We start from the raw sequence: 18621 nt of genomic DNA on the forward strand, positions 1-18621 counted from the left end.
CATAATAAAGGCATATCTACTTATTTGTTATATATCTCCTATTGGTTCTATTAGCATTTCTCTGGAGAACCCTAACTAATACGCCATTTCCCCCTTCTGCCGGACCCTGGAAACCACCATTCCACTCTTGGATTCTACGAACGTGACTGCTTTTGATAATTCATGTGAGTGGAACCAAGCAGTGTCTGCACTTCTGTGACAGCCTTATTTCCCTTGACGTCAGTCTTCCAGATTCAGCCATGTTGTGGCCAGTGGCAGAATATTCTTCTTTACAGAGGCTGAACACTATCACTATTACGTTGTACAGACAGACCACTGTTTTCTTTTTTCATCCATCCATCCGTGGACACTGAGGTTGCTTCCAGACCCACACACACTCTCAGCGCCATCTCTGCCCTGCTGCGGGGGTCACTAGTCCTGGGATGGGGCCAAGGCCTTCCTGGTTGGAATTCTTCCAGAATCACATAAGCATAAACTTTGTGGATAGAGGGAAAAGATTTTTTTCCTTGTAATCTTAAGGAAATCAAAGTCAATAAAACAAGATATGGATAACCATAACGATAGTAAAAATGAGCATCCATTGAGTACTAAATTGCAGGCACTGTGATAAGCAAATCACATGGAATATCTCATTTTATCCTCCCCCAAATACCGGAGCTAAGACCCTGCATGATCTGGTCCGTGCCAAGTTCCCCCGCCCTGCCTCTGCTACTCCCTTCACCCAGGGCCACTAAATCCTGCCACGTGGGTCTCTTTCTTCCACTCCATTCTCATTCTCACCTCCCACGCATGACCCATTTGGTTCCCTGTGTCCAGAGTTTTCCATCCCACCCCCATCACCACCAACATCTTCACCAAGACCCCACCAACCTTCAGCTCTTTCTCATCACTTTGGTTCCAACGTAACTTCTCTTTCTGGCTCACTTCTACAAAACATCCCCACCTTCTCTCCCTGCCCTCGTTGTGGTTCCTCTCTCCTTGAGTTGCGGTGCTCGGTGTGTGTGTGCATGTGTGGGTTTTTTTTCCTTTGCAAATGAGTATGTGTATTTTGTATGTGTTTGTTGCCTGCCGCCTCCACTAACGGGTAAGCAATTCCTGAGCAACTGGAATTCGGCCTCGTCATCAGACGGCTTGCGTTGAAATCCCACCTCCTCCTCATGCTAAACACGTGACCTTGGACCCCGCTTTCCTCACCTCTATTATGGCAGCAATGACAGCACCTGCCTCATGGGCCCAAGTAGAGACTAATTGAGTTCTCAGGTGAGAGCTTGGTGCAGAGCGAGGGCTTTGCGGGTGCTTGTTATGTGTGTCGCCACATTCACGGCTGCTTCTTTGTAGTCCCGGCCCCTGGTCTAGCATCTGCTGCATAGTAGTCACTCAATAAATGATGGATAAATTCTCTTCTTTTGTACATATTATATATTTGTACAAATGACAATAAAGTAAAAAACTTTCTTAATTGGCATTTGTGGGGGTGGTGGAAAGTGGCCAACACAGACTATTAATAACATAAACACACCAAATAATTGCCTCTCAGGGAGTCGGCATCCAGACTAGATAAGAACAAGCTGTGATTCTTCTGCTTTTCTTCTTTTGTATGGGAAAGAATAAATCCCAGGTGCTTCAAAATAATTTGTTCTCTTAAATAGTGTAAACATCACCCGGGCCATCTGTGTGCATTATTGATTTTCCCATTTAGCTCATTCTCTTTAGACCGTGCAAAGGAGCTGGGAGCTGAAAAATCCCCTACTCCCAAAACAGAGGAATCTAAGTGCCCACTGCCTCATTCCCCTGTCTGGGCCCTTCCTGGCCTGCCCGTCTGCTGAATCTCACCCACCACCACTTGTCCCTCGCTCCAGCTGTACCTACCGGGCTGCACAGGAGGTGCAGAAACCCTAATGAAATCGGGGTATTTATCAAGAGAAAGGGACTAGATCTGGGGGAGGCCACCACAATGTTCCTGAAAGGCTTAGAAATTTCACCCTTATGTTTTGGAAGAGAAAATTGAGATGTAGACATGCTAAGATCCCTTATGGCCACACATGTAGCAAAAGCCTGAACCCAAATCACTTCTGCTTCTGTTCTAGAGCTCTGGCCATATTGCCTCTCTTCAGATTCCTTCAGAACTCCACCTTTATTCCTGCCACAGGGCCTTTGCACGGACTGTCTCTGCCACCTTGAACAGTCCTCCTCATCTCCTGTGCCTTTTGCTTAGATAACCCTCATGGCACCACCTCCTCAAGGATGACAGCCCCCAGCCAGGTCACATCCCCCTATACAGACCCTCAGAGCCACAGTCCGCTTTTTCTAGTACTTCTCACAGTTGCGATTTACACGTATCTGTGTGGTTATCTGACTGATGTCTGTCCCCCCACCAGGCAGCAAGCTCTCAAAGCCTGGGACCCTGCTAGCTTTCAGCACAGTGCTGGACTCATAAAATGCATTTAATAAATATGTATGGGGTAAGCAAACAAATAAACAGGGGTATGAATGAACGAATGAATGAATGGACGACTACACAATACCTGTGCATGAGATCAGGACACTGGACCCGCCACGGGTGTCTCCCCTCTTGGCCGGAGCTCAGCATATGCGTATGCACTGGGGCGTCGTAGGCTGGGCCGACTCCTGGAACTCGGGGGGTTTGCGCTGGGCCAGGCTGGGGGCAGGAAGGAAGCGTGTCTGACAGCTTCCTCCTCTGGGAGGAGAGAGGGCCAGTGGGGCGGAGGGGAGAGGGAGAGGGGAGTCACAAACAATTTCTGCTTTAATTAGAGCTCTGTCGGCTTCGGTTAGCCTGGGTGTTTGTTCCCCTGTGTGTGTCAGGGAATTTGGAACTGACCTCAAGCTTGTGAAATAATTAGTGCAATAGTGCCGATCTAGCCATTTCTGAAAAGAGTAATTTACTCCCAGCATGGCCTCCTGGCAGAGCCACTCATTAATCAAACCGGGCCGCGCACATCAGAGCGGGTCCCCTCTCCACCGCAGCATCCATCACCCGGCGGTGAGGGACTGCGGGAGCCGGGACCAACGTGCTACCTCTGTGGGGCTGAGCCCGCCTCCTGTTGTCACCCAGTGCCCCGGGGGGCCAGGCAGGGGGCTGGTCGACACGGCAGCCAACACCGGGGTGCGAGGGCAGGGCTCCGGGCCCCTCTGGGGTGACGGGAACCTCCCCTGCTTGGGATGGGGACCTAAGATGATCACTTCCTCAGCGCAATGTCCACCTTCACCCCCAGAAACAAAGAACCTGCCCAGGGCGGCTGTTTGGTCTTTATCACTTTCCCTCCTGTGGCCTGCGTCTACTAGAAATCATCTCGTTGGTTTGTTTAGGGACTCTCTATTTTCTGTCTCAGGCCCTACAGGGTTGACATCAAGAGAAAAAGAACTTGGTCAGCGTCACCATTTTATTCCCAAAGCCTAGCACAGTGTCTGGCAAACGGAAAAAAGTTTAACACGTGGTTTCTGAACAGACAAAGGAGCGCCTGCTCAGACTTCTCGGCACTCTAAACTAACGGTGCTCTTTCATCTTAAGAATCCCTGCAGTTCTTTTCCTAAAGCTCTGTTGGCCCTCGTAGCATCTGCCTCAGAGTAGATTTATTTGTTTGCATTTCTCAGGTTTTTTTTAATTTAATTGTTAGGTACTGGTATTCGTTATCTGTTGCTGTGTTACAAATTATACCAAAGCACAGGAGCTTTAAACAACAGACATTTGTTATCTCCCGGTTTCTGTGGGTCGGGAATCTGGGCGCGGCTCAGACGGGCCCTCTGTCCCGCTGTCTCATGAGGATGCGAAGTGTGGGCTCGGGGCGGGCGGTTTGCTCTGAAGGTTTGACCGGGGAAGGGTCTGCTTCCACACTCGCTCGGTAGCTGCTGTCAGTATTCAGTTCCTCAAGGGCCGTTGGGCCACTGAGGGCCTCGGCTCCTTGCTACGGGAACCCTCTCCAACTGGCATCTTGCTTCCACAACGGATGCAAACCAAGAAGGCAATAGAAAGAGTCTGCCAGCCAGACAGAAGTCAGAACCTTTAACAACCTGACCGCCAAAGTGACATCCCCACAACATTGCCACGTTCTATCGGTTAGGAGCAAGCTACTCAAAGGGAGGGGATTACACAAGGCCATGACTACCGGGAGGTGAGGATCATCGGGGGGCACTCTAAAAACCGCATATTCGAGAATAATAATAATAATATATAAAGAAGGATATTCAGTACTTGCTATTTACAATAGCCCCAGACTGGTAATAACTCAAATACCTCTCAATGAGGAAAAAGTTGAAAGTATTAAATTAGGAAAATTCCATTAGAATAAAATGCTGTGCATTGAAATGAAAAGGAGATAAATGAAGAGTACACTCTGATCCAAATTATATAAGCACTTAAACACATGTTTATATGTGCATATACACCCCCCCAAAAAAATATTTCTTAGAATGTTTATGAAAATGTTAAAAATGGGCTTCGTATTGGGAGGGTTTAGCAAGCAAAGGTTTGGGCCCCTTGCCTAGATTGTAGACATCTTACCATGAGGTTTATTTCATTCCTCCACTTTTGATCATATTTTCAGCCCAACTGGGATTTAAAACACATTCAGCATTGTCTGCTTTTTCGTTGTTTAACCAGGAAAAATAAAAAGGGAGATTCATAAATTATATAGACTCACTTTCACAGTGAAATAATTCTATTTGGTTTCCGAAAAGATGGATTTTCCCCCCTTGTTGGATTCTCAGCTTATTCCAAGAATCAATTTAATTTTGTCCTCTTGTGTCCTCTCCTCCAGCTTCCACTGTCCTTTCATACCCGAGTGTCTGATGACCATAATCGTGACTTATTTCTCCCTCTTATCTCCCTGCAGTTGACTGCAGAACTTGGCACGATGTAATGAGACCAGTTGGAACCCAGCTCGGGTTCGGTTGTGTTGTAATTTCTCCCTGTGAGTTTTTAACTCCATTTCTCTATGACTAAGTTAGAAGTGAAGTTTACAATTTTGGGGGGATTCAAATACTTAGTGAGTGCCTACCATGGCAATGTTTTTTTTTTTTTTTCATTAAAGGAGGATGTTATACTATCTAGCTCAAAGGAGAAAAGAAAAGAAGGCGCAATGTGGAAGTAAAAATCAACAGAAAACAAGTAGATGGGAGGGGCGAGGAGGGGGTGGGTAAACTCACACCTAACAGGCACAGCGCACACTATCCGGGTGATGGGCACCCTCGTAACGGGGAGGTGGTAGCAGGACCTGCAGTTAATGCATTTTTTAACTCTTTGCATCACCAGTGACCTCATCTGAGCAAACACTTCATCCTGGTTTCCCACATGGGAACTCTCCCCAGCAGAGGCGGTGTGATGCGAGGGACTGAAAATCCAGAGTCATTACTTGGATTCACCAACTTGCTCAGCGTCGTCGTTGGCAAAGTCATGAACTTTTTTCAGACTTTGAAGTTTGCCAATATTCAATGCGCTTTTAAAACTGGGGTATCTAATGCCACAAGGCTGTTACGAAGCCCAGATGATGGAAAGCCAGTCAATGTCTCGTTTTGGAGAGCCAGAGAGTCTCTCCTACTCAATGCAAACCTCCCTTGGATGCCATGACAAAGCCACCTCTGCCTACTGCATGAACGAAGTCAGCTAATATTTTGAATATGTGCATGGCCTCACCAGGAAGAAACGGTTCTTCTGCGTGCCAAGAGCCACGGCAGATGTGATGCTTCAGAAATGAAGCCATTCTCAGAAGGCGAATCACAATCAGGGTGGTGGAGACCATTGCCTATCCTTCCCTGGTCTTAGTAAACTCCCAGATACCCAGAAAACTAGAACATAAGCTCTTGGTCATGGGGGACTGCGGCGCGACCTTGAACAAGCTACTGAACTTCAGTTTTTTCACCTGCGAAATGAGAATATGCACAGCGCCTACATCACAGTGTTTTGAAAACTGGGAGTGCCATGTTATTAACACAGTAGGTAGTAAGCGCTCAATACATGGTGGCTATGATGACAGCTGTCTCTGTTACTATCATCAGCATCCTAACTTCAGCCACTTTAGAGGCCATCCAGAAGCTAAGACTGTTAAAAAAAAAGGGGGGGGGGGACCTGAGGAACCAGAGATTAAACCACAGCTCAAAAGCCATAGTAGTTGGAGCTATTGTTACTACTGTTATTATTATTGTAGTTAGGCTGTTGTCATCTATTTATTTTCATCTTGGTATTGCTGGGTTTTTAATAGGACTTCTTTGGACATTCTGACCTGGCCCCAGCTGTATTAGGGTTCATAAAAATAAAGTTGTCCTTTCTTCACTGTTCTCAGTTAAAAGAGAATGCCAGTGACACTACAATTCTTCTTTCCCCAACCCAGCACTGTGATAATAGCAGTACTAAATGCAATAGTGAACATTTATCGTTTACATTGTAATAAACTCTTTGCACACATTAGTTCATTTAACCATCACAGTAACCCAGCAAGTGATCGCTATTCCCACTTTCTAAATTAGGAAACTGGGGCTTAGGGAAGTTAAATAATTTACTCAAGGTCATAAAGCTAGCAAGGACTGTGCCTGGCACCAAAAGCACTCAAAATGCTGGTTGCCTGCTGACAGAGCAGGGCAGAGAACGGAACCCAGGCATTTCAACCCCAGAGTCCAAGCCTGTAACCATTTTGCTATATTGCCCTCTGCTTGGAGAGAAATATCCCCCAGGGACACATTTTATTGTCAACCTTTGAGTGTCTGTGTATTATTTTTATTAAAACAGCTATTTCTTTTGGGCCACAGAAGTCTTCCTTTGCGGTGCGCCTGGTCCTGCCTTCATCAGCGTTGAGTGGAGATGATCATCTCAATGACAACTCCTCTGTGGTTCCCCAGGCCTTCCTGATGAGGATCCAGGTGTTCTCCGAGTGTTACTGTCTCACCTCTTCCTCTTCACCCCCCTCACTGCACACTCTAATTGCCTGTTTCCCCAAACAAGCTCATTTTTCTGAAAAGCACTATCAGAGACACTGCCACTCAACAGGAAACACAATAGATGTTTAAAGATGGTGGGACAGGATACAAGGGAAGGTGTGAAATCAGGGGCTGCACTGTTCCAGGTCAAGGGAAGACACACCTGTGTGGTCCCACCTTCCCTCCGGAAGGCCTCTCTATTTCTAAGCTGGCCAACTCACATCTGCATATTACCAGGTAAACAAAACTTTAAGGGGAGCAGAGCTACCCAATTAAGGGCTCCAGGTGAAAAGCAGGAGATAAAATGCTTCATTTCAGCAGGAGTGTCTTTATGGAAATGCCAGAGTTTGCTCACCAGTTGCATGTAAATGAGATACGCAGGCACCATAATTACATCACCTGGCTGTCTTGCATCAGTGCAGACACTGATGGGTCTTTAGTCTGCGGACGCTTTGAGGACAGGGCTCCCCTCTTGGTCCCCCCAAACCCAGAGACTGTGATCCCAACAGGGTAAACTTAGCTCAGCCTCTGAGCCTGCAAACCGTTCATTATAAACCCCAAACTGTCACATTGCTCCCCTAATGAGGGTGTACATCTTTGGCAGCCTCAGGACAGTAGTAACTTACTTAATGACACATTCTGGGAGTTTTATGTGCCTGCTCCATAAAAAGGAAATGCGCCGTTTCCATAGCAATGCGGGGTCTTTCGGGCAGCCCCGTTGTGACAGCCAGAGCCCCCGAGTTCTTCAGGGAACTGTTTTTTTGTTTGTTTGTTTGTTTTTCTGGAAGCTCTTAAATTGTCCCCCAAGCACCTTCTTGTCCTCCCCACTTCGGAAGGGACCAAATAGCACATTCCCAGGTTTGCCAGCAATTGGCTTAGCAATTCCTAAAAGCGCTCAGAGCATCCATTACAGACCCTGGTGAAGCTGAAGATGAGACTCATCTTTCCTCTTGGATTGGGGTGGAGACGAAGCATCGCGAGGCATCACACATTAAAACAGCCGGTGATGTCTGCTCATGTCAGTCTGTGGCCTGCAGAGCTACCCTGGAAATGCGCTAGAAACCGGGAGAATCAAGTTCTAGTGTTGGCTCTGCCACCAACTTTGAGCAGTTAACTGCTTCAGAGCCTTGTTTTGAGAGTCACACTGACTTTGGGTTTGATGAGACCTGCTACTTACATCACAGGGTTGTGAAAGGGTTGGACGGGATGATATATATGGAAAGTGCAGTACTGGGTGCTTTAGAAGCAACCCAGGAATGTTAGCTATTTTACCCCATCGCCTTTGACAGGTCCAACAAGACCAGGCCCTCTCCAACCATGACTCAATACTGTCAACCTTCCCACTTATCTCTGCAAACTTTATCAATGGATTTGCATGTAGATACAGACAAGCACAGGCCCAGACAGGAGCAAGTACAGGGAGGCTCCGAAAGCTGTCCGCAACCAGAGAGGCGCATTGCCCTATCCACCAAACTCCCTTAAGCTGCATGTCACGGCAACCCCAGCCCAATCGCAGGCTGCCTAGGATCTAGCAGGGATCTTATGGTGCCCCATAGGGTGATCCCAACAGTAACACGCCAGTCATTTCCTAGATAGGGACGGTGTACCCGACCGGAGGAAAACCACCCACTGAGCGACACTCGGACTGGAACTAGCGCATCACGTTCAAGAGCAGGGGGGCCTTTCCCCGAGTCCACTTTAGACTGTGGAGTAGCCTGAGGAGAGCTGTTTTGTTCCCATCTGCTCTTGTTTTCCCGTCTATAACAGGGGAGAGTTGTCCCTTGCCTTGAATTTCTATTGACTGCCCACTCCTCCTCTCCCCCAGCCCAGACTCTTAGCATCGTACCTGCAGCACCTTACCTGGACAACTTCGTCACAGGAATATCTTCCTCCTCTCCCACCCCCTCCCATCCTTCCCAGACAGTGCACCAAAGTGTTCTAGAGGCCACATCTGGTCATGTTGCTCCCCAGCTAAACCCCGCCCTCCAATATATCCCCGTGAACTAGAAGACAGTCCCAAAGCCTTACCCGGCCTCATTTCCCCGAGTCCACTTTAGACTGTGGAGTAGCCTAAAGAGAGCTGTTTTGTTCCCGTCTGCTCATCCGGCCTCATCCGGCCTGGACCACCCCTCTGCCTCACCTCTCGCTCTCCCTCTCCCCGTCCCGTGACTTATCCGACTGGGGCATCCTTGCAGCGCCTGGCGCTTACCTGGATCCGGGACATTTAACCCACGGCTCCCGCTGGGACCGCACATTAGAATCACCTGGGAAGTGTCTAAGGCTGGCAGTGCCTGACCCGACCTCCTGGGGAATCTTATTTCACTGATCTGGGGAACCCAGGGGAAGGTAATTAGCAGTCATGCTTGAAGGTTAAACCCATCACCAGATTGTAATTGCCCTTTAGTGTACCGGTTTCCTACCCTGATGGATTTTGGTTTTGTTTTGTCTGCTGTGTTGTCGAACTTCAGGTGCAGAAGTTGGAGTTCTCTGAGCCCCCTTAGTCCATGACACAAGGCCATCGTTGTTCTAGGGGAAGGACTTCTTTTGCTTTATTTATTTATTCCTTTTGCTATCGGTCCCAACGCCATTCCCCTCCCTCTCCTTAGGCAGCCATTCAACTGCGTTTGCTGTGTAAGTTTTCATTTCTTTGTGGTCCCATTAATTGCATATTATGGTTTGTACATAATTTTTCATTACAACTGTGAAGAGGGCTATAGGTTTCATCCTGTGCCTTTCCTTCTTGCACATTTTTGGCACCTGTGTTCTTAAGAGCACTCTGTGTTGCTCATCGTTGCTGTAGCAATTTACAGAATTCCACAATGAGCTCCCCCCACATCTACCTGTCCCCTCTCCCCAGAACCACACCCACACTCCCGCCAACCCCCGCCCCCAATGTCTAAGTGAGTATCGCCGTGCCTGGCCCTTTGGGGGCCTGGGTAAGAATTTCTTCACAATATATACCCAGAAATGCAATTGTCAGGAAATGGGGCATACACATTTTTATTTTAACCAACCAAACTATTCTCCAGAATGGCTGCGCCAATCTATACTCTTAAGCTGATGTTTCATTTTTTTATATTCCAATATTTGAAGAATCAAGGATCTCTTTAAGAATCTGATACGACGTTTGGAAACTTTTCTCCAGAATAAGTAAATACTATCATAATCATTTTTGAAAGGATATTTTTAAGAAAAATAACATTACTATTGATTTATCAAGGTAGAGGCATTAGTTTACTTAATTTTTACAGCAATCTTCTATACAAGCTATTGCTGTGTTTTTTTTTTAATTTTAGACTTTTTTTAATGGCAAGAGTAGTCAGTCTATTATGTAGCCTAGCATCATAAATACAACATTAATAAAGGGCTTTATTTTTACATTAATTTCAAATGGAAAAATATCCAATAGGACTAAGCTGATCAAAGAAATCATAGAGGGACCTACAGCTATTTGTAAATGCTTCCTTCAGTGTAGAAGCTTTTTAATGGAAATAAAGCTTGGCATGCAATTAACCATTTTCAAATGCACCATTCAGGGGCATTCAGTGCATTCACAGTGTTGTACAACACCCATTTCCCTCTAGTTTCAAGAATTTTTCATCCTCCCAGATGCACACTCTGCACCCTTTAAGTAATCACTCCCCATCACCCTGTTCCCTGGCAATCTATTCCCCATTCCCCAATTATCTATCTCTACAGCTTCGCCTGTTCTAGACATCGCACATAAACAGAATCACACAATACGTGACCTTCTGTGTCTGGCTCCTTTGACTTAGCATCACGTCAAGTTGCAGCACGTATCAGTACTTCATTCCTTTTTGTAGCTGAATACCACCCCATTTTATGAATATACCACAATTTGTTAATCTGTTCATCTGTTGATGGATATCTGAGTTGTTTCTGCCTTTTGGCTATTATGAGTAATGCTTCTGTAAACATTCACTTACAAGTTTCTGTGTGGACATATGTTCTCAGCTCCCCTGGGACTCGCTGGGAGTGGAATTGCTGGGTCATGTGGTAATTCTAGGTTTAACTGTTGGAGGAACCACCAAACTGTTTGTCCACAGTGGCTGTGCCATTTTACATTCCCACCAGCAATATACAAGGGTTCCTATTTTCCCACATTCCTACCGACGCTCATTAATTTCTAGGTTTATTTTATTATTATAGTAATCTTGATGGGTGGGAAGTGGTATCTAACTGTGGGTTTGATTTCCCTTTTCTTAATGACCAATGACATGGAACATGTTTTCACATGCTCTTTGGCCATTTGCATGTTTTCCTTGGAGAAATAGCTCTTCAAGTCCTGAGGCAGATAGTACTATTAACCTCATTTTACAAATTAAGGAATTGAGGCCAAACTGGGATCAGAACAGAAGCAACAGAACTAACCAGATGGCAGAGCCGGTGGCTGGGAACTATGCCCCAATCTGCGTTAGTTTTGGAAGGGAAGGGGGCGGGCAGGATTACTGACCAAACTCCCTCCAAGATTCCACGGGGTTCGAGTTCAGAATCCCACGCTGGACGGTGGGTCTAGTACAAAATCAGGCGTGTTGATTCTCAGTATGTGCATGAATAAAAGAATAAAGTGAGTGCAAGTCCCTTCAGAGCTTCCTCCATCTCGAAATGTACCCCTGTCTTGCACAACGCGCCCTGGACTCACAACTCAGCTCCAGATGGTGTGTGCGCCCCGGGACGGCTCCAGACCATCCGCACACAACCCCCGCCAGCAAACAGAGGCTCCGGCATCGTGCCTCGTGGGCACCAAGTGAATTGGAAGCCTGTGTGTCTTATCTGGCTTGTTATTACATCTGGATCAATTCTTAATCTTTCAGTTTAGCTTTGAGCCGCCTGGTGACCTCTGACAGATCAGATATAAATCATTCCACCCTGCCCAGGTAAGAGGCGTCTCGTCAGCTGTGGCCCCGTGACATTTGAGGCTTTCCTGGAGGCCAGTCCCCCTCTGAAGGCAGCGTGTGGTTCTCAGCCGTGACCAGTGCAAAGGCAGGCAGATTCAGGGGGCTTTAGCGAAAGGTGAAATGAACAATGGCATGTCAACTCTGTCTTCGCTCCAGGTAGAAAGAGGCCATGCATATAGTCCACGCAATACCTCCGTGCTGAGAGTAACTTTCTGAGACACCGTAAGACTGATCTACTTTATTGAACTAGTCCAGAATTTGCCCTTTTAAAATTCAGAGAGGCAACACGTAAAAGGTAAAATGGGAGAAACTAATGTTGAGTGGTCGCCGCCTATGGGCCACGCATTGGAAATGACATAAACACACCGTAAAGCATTTAGTATCTCCAGCAACCCCACGTAGCAATGATCACTGTCACCATTTTACAAAGAAGGAATTATAGTTCCAGACATTAAAATGCCTTACCCAGTTCACATGGCAGGTAAGGATTGAATCTAAGACCTTGTATTTCTCTGACTTTTATCTCTATTCCCTTTATCACCTCAAAATCTCAACAGGAACTTCTGACTTTCCCAGACGTTTCTACCTCCAAATCCATGTGGAAGGATGGGAAAGGCTCTGGAGTTGAAGAAACCCAAGTTCAAGTGCTGCCCGAGCCAGTACCTACCAAGGTACAAATCATTTCACCTCTCTGCATCAGTGTTCTCATCTGCAAAATGGGATTGCTGTGAGGGCCAACTGAGTTAGGAGAAATGAATGTAATTTGAAAACTAAATGTCTTATTGTTGAAGAAGTCTCTTTAATGAAGTATTCACATTTTAAAAGAGATTCTTAAAGATGACACAACTTCAAGACCCAAAAGGATGCACATATTGTGGTGAAATTTTAGACACTAAGACAGTTTAAGCTTACTGTGAGAAAGCCCCTTAAATTGGATCTCACAGGTAAACTCTCATGATGCATAGACAGACTACCATATGATAAGGTTGGCGGGGCCTAATCATTGAAGAAAAATGATTTGTATTTTGTATCGTAGGTAATCCAGTATCTCAGGGAAGAAAGGAACTGACATCTCAGCATTCTGTCTCCCAGGGCTTGTTACCAATGGAAAGGAGAGTCTAACTTCCATCCGATTTGCTTATTTTGAAAGTTATTATTTGATCTTTATGGTTTCTGGACACTGAGAAACTTAATTTTGGCCAACCAGGACTAAGAGAACCTGGTCAATGAAAATCATGTCTGCCTGCAATGCCCTATCAGATCCATAGTTCTCATTGAAGACAAGAGGGAGCGATGTCAATAGAGCTTTATTTTTCTGATAAGAAACCACAACCCAAGCTTAATCTTCTCTACTATTCATAAACTCTTTTGTTCTCTCTTGCTCCAATTGCTCTTGATTTCTTGATTTTGGATCAAGATGACTCAAGTAGTCAATCAACAAACCAATCAGTCTACAGGGAAGCAACCCTGTGTAGTTGTAGCAGTAATGGTGGTATTAGTAGCGATGGTGGTGGCAGGAATCATAGTAGTAGTAGTAACATAATAACTAACCTCATTTGAGTACTTACTATGTACCAGGATTTATTCTAGTTCTATAACACTTTAACCCATTTAATTATCACAACAATCATATGAGATAGATACATGAATTTCCCCAATTTTCAGATGAAGACGTTACACCATAACAAGGTAGGTTATTTGCCCAAAGTCGAAAAGCTACTGAGTGCTGAAGTCTGGATTTGAACCCAGACAGTCTGAATTTAGATCCTTTGCTCTTGGGAATAATTCTGTTAATAATAACAGCAACCACATTTTACTGAGTGATGATTATGTGCCTGACTCTCTCTTCTACACTCACAAAGCCAACTAAACCCTCCTGGGAAATAACAAAAGACATCAAGAACTTATATTGCAGCAGACTGACCCACTGTTCCAGCCCCATTCACCAGGACAATGAGCTCTGCTGTTCCCCAATCCAAGTCCCTTCCAGGTAACAATGCTTGGCTCACCTTATCCTCAAGACTGCGAGTAATTGAAAACAAGGAAGTCTCTATCCTCTATATTTGACTGTTGAGAGCAAATTCCTCTACCCACTCATTTTACTTTTATTAATTCATCATAAATCTAAACACTATGACTAGCCTTCATTACCTTTCTATTGGACCACCTAGATAAACCACTGAAAACATATTCCTTACACTTAAATGCCTTAATTATGCTTTAAACACTTTCTTTTGAAATAATATTAGATTTTTGGAAGAGTCATAAAGGTTGTATCAAGATTTCACATATGCCCTTCATTCAGGTTTCCCTAATGTTAACATCTTACATACTGAACATCTTGCTTACAAAACTAAAAAACCAACCTTGGTACAATACTATTAACTAAACCACAGGCTTACCTGGGTTTCAGGTTTACCTAGTTTTTCCACCAATGTTCTTTCTCTGTTAAAGAGCCCAGTCCAGAAAACCACGCTGCACTCAGTTGCCATGCCTCCTACATCTCCTCCAACTCATGTCAGTTTCTCAGTCTTCTCTTATCTTTCATGACCTTGGCGCATTTGAAGAGCACCAGTCAGGAATTTCATAGAATGTCTCTCAAGTGGGGTTTGTCTTATATTTTCTCATAATTGGACAGAGGTTATGGATTTGGGGGAAAGAAAGCCACAGAGGTGAAGTGCCCTTCTCATCCTGTTACCTCAAGGAGTATGTGACATCAACATGACTTATTACTGGTGGTATTAACATTTATCGCTTGGTTACAGTGGTATCTGGCTTGGTTCTCCACTCTGAAGTTACTATTTTTCTCTATCCATACTGTATTCACTAGAAGCAAGTCCCTAGATCCAGCCTCCATTCAAAGGGAAGAGAATTAATCTCCATCTCTTAGAAGGATGAGTATCAAAGAATTTGTGAACCTCTATTAGTAACCACCAGAATCAGCAAATTTGGGGAGAGGGAGAAGTTTGAGGGCTATGAAATGATTCTGTTTCTTCATAAAGTTTTATTTTTACCCACTACTTTTAGAATTAATCAGTGGATCTTGGGTGATATGATTATTACCTTGTTGTTCTAATGGTGAGTTTTCTATTTTCTTCATTCCTTCTACCTTAATTATTTCCGTTATCTTCCAAAGAAGATTGGTCCCTTCTCTCATGTTCATTTATTAATTCATTTATTTATTTATTTTTATCAGTGTGGACTTGTGAATATTTTATCTTTGGGCTATAATTCAACATTATCACTATTATTTTTTTTATTATTATTTGCTTAAATTATTCCAACTTGGCCATTGGGATCTCTACTGAGTTGGCTTTTAGGTCCTTTTGATCTTCCCTCATCCTTTTCCTTTTTTCAATTTGGGGCACTTCTTTACTTTCTAACACTGCAAGATGTTCCAGGTTCAACCTCTATTATCCCTACCACAGCCCTAAATTCAGATACTTTTCCAAGTAGCCCTGATGCCTTTAGTTGGAAAATGATACTTAGAATCTAAGATCTAAGTGTTAATTATATTTTAATGCCTACTTCTAATAAAAAAAAAACCCTACTATACTTCCCTCTTCCAATAAAATTACTTATCATTACTCCCCAAAACACTACCCAACATCAGGCCTGCTGGTCATCTTTTTATATAAATATAAACATTGTCTCAGTCAATCCTCAACAAATTCTAGAAGGCAGATCCTAGTATTTATCCCCATTTTATCAAGCAGGGCCCAGAGACGTTCATTAATTTTTCTACTGTCACATAGCTGATAAGTGGTGGAGTTGGGATTTGGAGTCATTCTATAAGTGGGGTCGTAGCAAGTACCCAGTGCATCTATAAACATCTATAAAGCATTTATAACATCTACAAGGCATCTACCACAGTGTTTGATGCATAGAAAGAGCTGAAGTAATACTGTTATCTACAGTAATACTGTTATCTACAGATAACAGTAATACTGTTATCTATTTGTTATCCGCATTATTATTTGAATCCCCAACACCTACAGGAGTATCTAATTTGATATATCTGGACAAAAGCCTTTGAATGAACTCAGGCTCTGCAAGGGTAGCCCACAGAGCACTCTTTTTCACTTTGGGATTGATGCGTGCATTCTGCCCATCTCCCTACACACCTGTCTAGCATTGCACTCACCTGGCTGCTCCGTCCTCCGCAGTTCCTCATTTCCCTAGGAAGGAGTCGCCGTGCAGTGTCCCCATGAAGAAGACGCTACTGTGATGAATGGTTCAGTTGGAACTGCAGGGCATTGACAAATGCTAGCGTCATACATCACAGGGCCATCAGGACTGGCACTTTGGTAATGTATTATGTGAGTACATCATCGGAACGCTGTCACTCTAGTGATGAATTCATCAACAGATGGGGCTGCCCTAAAAAGGAAGGAGAAGATGGTGTGAGAGGAAGGGAAATCCTCTTCTTTAGGAGGAAGAGGTCTTAACAGTGAAATAGAAGGTGTCCAAACCCTCTAGCTGACAGGTGCTAAGAGTGCTGCTGGGCAGGGAAAGATGGCAGAGTACCATCATGGGTGGATTTTCAACCCAGAGCCCTAGAGCCCTGGAACACTGGGCTCTGCTCATGCCTCATCTCATAACTCCTACACCAAGCCCTCCTGGCACTTTTGTCCTCTTCTACAATGTGAGTTTGCTATCCCCAATCAGTGCATCACAGGAAGCTAGTCCTATGAGATACTCTATGGAAATTCTGAATTTAATATATTTACACAGGTTCATTTACTCTGAAAGCTCATAGAAGCTAAAATACACCAATGTTAATGGTAGATTCTCAATTGGACAGAGAATGAGTTCTCTTTCTCAATATTACCTGTCTATGAAATGCTCATTTCTGATTTGATACCTCTTAACCTACTGTTCTGTGGTAACACTGGATTCAATGGTCTCCAAGATCCCTTTCAGTTCCACAAATGTAGTGACATGAACACAGCCTTTGGGGTCAGACAGACTTGGAGTCAAAACCTGGCACCACCAGATATGAGTTTGATGAGCTGAAAAGCTGCTTCACTTTTCTGTCCTATTATGTTTCCCTTTGTGATACAAGGGAGATAATCCTCTACTCGGGGTTTCTGTGAGGACCACATGAAAGGGTGCTACTGTGAATTGCCTACGAATCTGCCTGAATGCCGCTTATGTTCGCCAATTAATGGCTCTCATTGATAATAAGAGACAACATTTATTGACTGCTACTAAAAGTGGGGCACTGTACTTTTTACATCAATGATCTTATTTAAGCTACAAAGTTACCATGTGCAGGCATTACTAAAATCATCTGATTTATGTATATACCGGAAACTGAGGCTTAGAGAGAGATTAAATGACTTGCCCAAGAACAAATTGTGGCAGGGCAGGATTCAAACACCAGGTGCCAAGTCCCAAAGCCTATAGGCTAAACCACTATGTTACTATGCATCCCTAATGTAAATCAGGAGCCACTATTACCTGTTTATAAGTCCAGCCTGAGTACTAACTATTGAGCTACAATGTCCATTGTGCCATGCCTCAGCTTTTTAAAGGTCAGACTCTCGAAAACCCTGATTTTTCTTGGAAGTTTTGCTCAGCAAATACAAGGAATTCATGTGTCACCATGCTACAATGGTATTATTACAATGTCTTAGAATGTCATCTTCAGCAAATTCTCTGTAGCTTTCACGTCTGGCATTGAATACTGATGGCAATGAACGCATAACATATTGTTGCAATTGGGGAAAATCTTTTTACAGTGTTCAAACCCCTCACCTCCCTTTGGGCTTATGCAGTAAATAAGTTTGCTCTTACGTGGAACAATGTGTGGTTTGCCCAACTTCAATAGTAGCAGACCTGCTGAAAGATATGGAACTTGGAGTCAGGGTTATTGACTCTCACTAACCAGCTCTGTGACCACAGGCAAAACATTTTTGCTTCTCAGAGCATCAGTCTCCTGGTATTTAACAAGAAAATACCTGAGCTGGATTATCTCTGAGGTTTCCTCCAATTCTGCAATTTTTCTGAACACCAAGCCATGCCCTCACCTCATTTGCAGAGGTCCAGACTAGAACAAAATATATAAAAACACTCACGGAGTGAAGTATCACATCAAGTCGCAGCCACTGGCATACAAAAAGTAAAAATGCTAACACTACAGATTTGGATATTCACCCTGGTAATAGTGAGATTTAATTTCAGCAGAGAGCTTCCATATCACATAATGTTGTATCGTTGCACTACGTTTTACTTCCCCTAGCAAATAAAGTACACAGGAAAAAAAATTGAAAAGAACATACATTGTTTTATTGTCTTGTGAAATTGCTGGGTTTCAAGCCAATAGAATGCCTTAATGCTCAAGTTCTCGAGGGTGATACAAAGTGCAGAGCATCTCTGTTTGTGAGGCTAAATTTAATAAACAGAGTAATCCCCTGGCAGGCCCTGGGATTTTTCTAATATCCTGATGGTGTCAAGGGAGAGGGCCTTGATATGTGAAAAATAGCATAAGACCTTACAACCAAGACTTACTAGAAACAATTGCCCTTTAATTGAGGCATCTGCCTTTCACATGTTGTGGTGCTGAATTGGACATAATTTTAATTGTTTGTGCACCGTCCAGAAGCCATGGGGTGCTGTCCACATGTCATGGTGCTGAACCAGAAGTTTCTAAATCCAGTGTTACCCAGCCCAGTCTTGGGTATTAGGACACAAAGACTACTGTCCTCTATAAGCTATTAAGACATCCTTATTCTACACCCCTAGAGGATCTTTTAAATACAAATAAATGCAA

At 44.2% G+C, this 18621-nt stretch overlaps 1 long non-coding RNA gene across 1 annotated transcript in view; it reads right to left on the reverse strand.

Annotated features, from left to right (window-relative positions):
• Nucleotides 1-871: 871 nt before the first annotated feature.
• LOC142861020 (uncharacterized) overlaps nt 872-18621 on the reverse strand; it is a 230320-nt gene continuing 212570 nt past the window's right edge. Inside the window, exons 3-4 of the long non-coding RNA XR_012913480.1 lie at nt 15991-16226; nt 872-2659 (exon numbers count right to left, since the gene is read on the reverse strand). This is a non-coding gene — a long non-coding RNA (uncharacterized LOC142861020). The remainder of the gene's footprint in view (nt 2660-15990; nt 16227-18621) is intronic.

This window comes from Microcebus murinus, chromosome 19 (assembly GCF_040939455.1).
Source record: "Microcebus murinus isolate Inina chromosome 19, M.murinus_Inina_mat1.0, whole genome shotgun sequence".
In the NCBI taxonomy this organism is placed as follows: Eukaryota; Metazoa; Chordata; class Mammalia; order Primates; family Cheirogaleidae; genus Microcebus; species Microcebus murinus.